The 4,014-nt window shown below is 27.3% G+C and overlaps 1 long non-coding RNA gene across 1 annotated transcript; it reads right to left on the bottom strand.

Moving 5' to 3' along the window:
- Positions 1-615: 615 nt before the first annotated feature.
- Positions 616-1,265, bottom strand: LOC131621339 (uncharacterized). The gene is made up of 2 exons (XR_009289553.1): positions 1,130-1,265; positions 616-1,035 (listed from the first exon to the last, which is right to left on the bottom strand). It is a non-coding gene; the product is annotated as an uncharacterized LOC131621339 (long non-coding RNA).
- Between the last annotated feature and the right edge of the window lie 2,749 nt (positions 1,266-4,014).

Below are 4,014 nucleotides of genomic sequence, written 5' to 3'. Positions count from 1 at the left end.
TCAAGTTTTCTAATTATTATTAAGATTTGTTATAGTTAGTTTTTATTAAACTCCTTAAAATCATTCTTAACATTGCATTAATAAAAGGTTCAAAAAAAATTCAAAGGAAAGAAACAAAAAGGCAAAACTCGTATAATACTTCTCTGAGTATTATTATTACTATCATAAGTTCATATTTTTACATTTTTTTAGAATCTTATAATTAGCTTTAGGATTGTATATAGTTATCAGAAAAATAGATATTTAACACATTATTGTTACTACTACTGTCATAAGTCTTAAAAAGGAAAAAAAGAGATATTTATTTTGGTCATTGTATTTTTTCTTAATCATAGGCTAATTAGTTTTAGATGGCTAAGTCAAGAGCCTTTTGTGTATATTAGTGTTTTGTCTTGTTTTCAGTTTTAATTTCTAAAGACTATTTGTGGATAACTATCATTATAATTAATTTTATTGCTGATATTATTAGCTAAAATAATTATAAAACCAAGAAATCACCACCTGCAAACCAAAACTCCATGAAATATCATATCTTTTATTTAAAACTACAATTACATTCAATCTACACAATCCTCAAATTAGCAGAATCAAATCACATACTGTAAATAAATCAAATTAACATAAATCAAATAAAAAATTTCTTAATCTAGAGATCAATCTTCAATGTCCAATGATACAGAAATATCAGATCTTTTTCACACAAAGACTACAACAATTTATTTCAGAATCAACAGAGAAGGTTTTTCACCCTGCATCACGTGGGAAAATCTGCAGCATTCAGTTTACCATGGACATCATGTGCCATGCTTTGCTCTTGTACTCTAAAAAAGAAACATGTCCATGAGCCTTGATTCTTCTTTTCCAAGACAGTTCCAAACTTGATTAAAAAATCCATGTCATTTTCACTTTGTTTCATACCAACGAACCTGCTGCAATACACAAACCAAATACGATTTGGTTCACAAAATGCACCTGAAACTATACCAACCTTGCACCGAACAAAAACCATGCACACCAGGTCCATAAAAAAACACCCTGCATAATTAAAACTTTCAGCTACAAATTAAACCATACACAATTCTGCAACATAAAAAATATGTCAATAAACTGCCCTGCTACCAAAACCGACCTGCAGGCCTGCAACAAAACAAAGCTAAAGAGAAGATGCGAGGGAATCGATTGGATCCATAAGCCATAAACTACATGATTTGTTTTTCAACTTCGTGCAAATCAGTAACCTGTAAAACAAAAAACATAGAATGATCAATAAACAAAATACAGGATAACAAATATCACCTTAGAATGAAATCATACAACAACCATCACGTTCAATCAACAACCATCATCTCCTTTAATCTGCAACATATTCAACCACATCGAAGAACAACATCAACACGCAGAAATCGCAGAAGAATCGAAAATAAAAATCAAGACAGGCCTTGACATGATAATGCAAATTCACACTGCACTGAATGATAACCGCAGAAGTTAGCAAGCATGGAAAGAGAAGAATGAAATCACAGATAAATAGGCAAGCCATTTAAACACATAATTACTGCAATTGTGCAGTTTGGAACGTGGACAGGCACAAAATAATGGACCTTACATAACTGCAGCAACATGAGAAGCTGTGAGGGTGAAACTTCCACAGCAATAACTGCCGCAGCCCACCAGGCAGTTGAAGGATCAAAAATTCTGTAGTAACCACCAAAGCTGATGTGGATCAACCATAGAAGAGTTGCTGATGTGGATAGCCTAAGAAAGTCCCAAATGGTAGACTTTTCTTATATGATAGATTTATTAATCACTTTCAATACTTTATTATCCAATAACTAAATAATGAACACATTAACTAACATAAAATTATTTTGGAGAGAGAAAAAAAAGTAAAAAAATCAATATTATAAATTTAATTTTTATCATATTTTTGAACAGGGGCATACTATATAAGTGCAGAATATTAGTGTTAAAAAACATTTTTCTAACTAAAATTGACAAAACAAAGTAAAATTAATACATATAACCAGTGGCGGATCTTGCCTAAAATAGTAGGGGGTGCCGTCATAAATACTAAATAAAAAATATTATAATTAAAATTTATAAAAGTCATTTATAATTTATAATTATAATTTTATATTTTATCTTTAAAAAATGACAACTATTAATAAAATTAAAATCTAAAATTTTATATCTTTTAGCCAACGCTAATAAAATTAATAAATAATTAATCATAATTAAACAAAATTTAAATTAATAAACTTCATTAATTTTATTGTGTTTAATCTCAAATATAGAGAAACCGAATTTTGTGCTGATTTTTGGCTAATCCTAGTTTAATTTATAAGTCTTATAGTTTTTTAATTGATAAATATAGATATTATTTAAATTTAAAAATTAAAATAAACTATGAAGTTAACTTTTAGGATTAAAAAGAATATTACACTTATCATTTAATAATTAATATATTAAAAGACATAAAAAAAGAAAAATAGTAATTGTTTTCTAAAATATGAGAATGTACTTTAAATACAAAAAATTCGTATCAAAATTTAAATTAACTTTTTTACCCCTAATTCATTATTTAATTTGATTAACTAGATTAATTTATCTAACGTTTCATTTAAATTATTTTTAATAAGAAAATATTGTTCTCTCTCACACCTTTAAAACTTTCACATAATTTCTTCTTATCCTTTAACATCCACACTCTATAACTAATCATAATAGTGAACATGTTAACTTTTTATTTGTCACTATCTAAGTTTGTCGGTCCCACCACATTAAATTAAAATAAACAAAAGATCCAATTCATTTTTCAAAAAATATTCAATTTCCTCCAAAATTATTCTATACTCTCCACCGATACAAACTACCAATGTCCATCCTATTATCTTGACTTTACTTTTTCTCTCAGTATATTTTAAAAAATGAGAAAAATGAGGGGTGCCACTGCACCCTTGGGCTCCTCTAAAGATCCGCCATTGCATATAACTTTATTCTAGAAAAAAAATAAAATAAAATTTTCTAGCTAATGGTTGGCTTCGCCCTTGTGATGTAAAAGAAGAAAAATAAAATAAAAGAAGATCGTAAAAAAAAATTAAAGATAATCAAGGATCAAACAAATAATTTATGTCTATAATTTTTTCTGTCTAAGTTAAAAGTGGTTAATGTTATAATTTCAAAGTTTTTATGGTTTATGTTGTAGTTTATAACTTGTCCACAAATAATAAAAGTCTTATAAATTGTATACAATTATTTTAAAAAAATATCAGTTATTTCTTAGATGATAGATAGATAAATAATTCATGATTGCATTAATGACAAAAATTTAGGCTCATTTTGTTTTCTTTATATAATATTAATTTTCACATTACTTGCATGACATCGAGGGTCGTATTTAATATATGAAGAATAAAGTAGATATGTACTATCTTACAAGATATATCGGTGGTTATATGCATCTAGTTAATGTTCTTATCTTGCATGACTTCAAAATTCACATTTAATTCACGAGAATGAGGAAAAATCTATTGTACGATTAATTTAATATTTAAAATTAATTTTAAGAAATGGTATATTAATTATATTTTTTTTCTTTTCTTTAATTCTAAATTTTGATGCTAGTTTGTTGCTTTTAAAAAATAATATATTTTGCTATTGTAATACAATATGCAAAGAGTAAATGAATGATAATTGAGCTTAGCTTTTCTCATTGATATATAGTCAAATTAGAAAATTGTTATAAATAACATGAACTGGCTCTGGTGTTGATAAATATATGAGTTAACCAATGAACTTTCGATATTTGATAGAACTATTGCAGGTAGGGATAAAAATAGGCCCGATAACAGGGGTCTATAGGCTGGCCTATAAAGGCTCAGGTCAGGCCACACATTTTTTATAAATAGAAAAGGCCTAGACTTTTTTATAAGCCTATTTAGTTAAAAAGACTAGGTCTCAGGCCCAAAAAAAAGCCTTTTAAGCCTTTCAGGCTAGCCTATTTAAAAAAATATG

Source organism: Vicia villosa, unplaced genomic scaffold (assembly GCF_029867415.1).
Source record: "Vicia villosa cultivar HV-30 ecotype Madison, WI unplaced genomic scaffold, Vvil1.0 ctg.000004F_1_1_1, whole genome shotgun sequence".
Classification (NCBI taxonomy): domain Eukaryota; kingdom Viridiplantae; phylum Streptophyta; class Magnoliopsida; order Fabales; family Fabaceae; genus Vicia; species Vicia villosa.
Note: the sequence above shows the minus strand (reverse complement) of the source record. Positions and strands in the feature narration are given on the sequence as shown.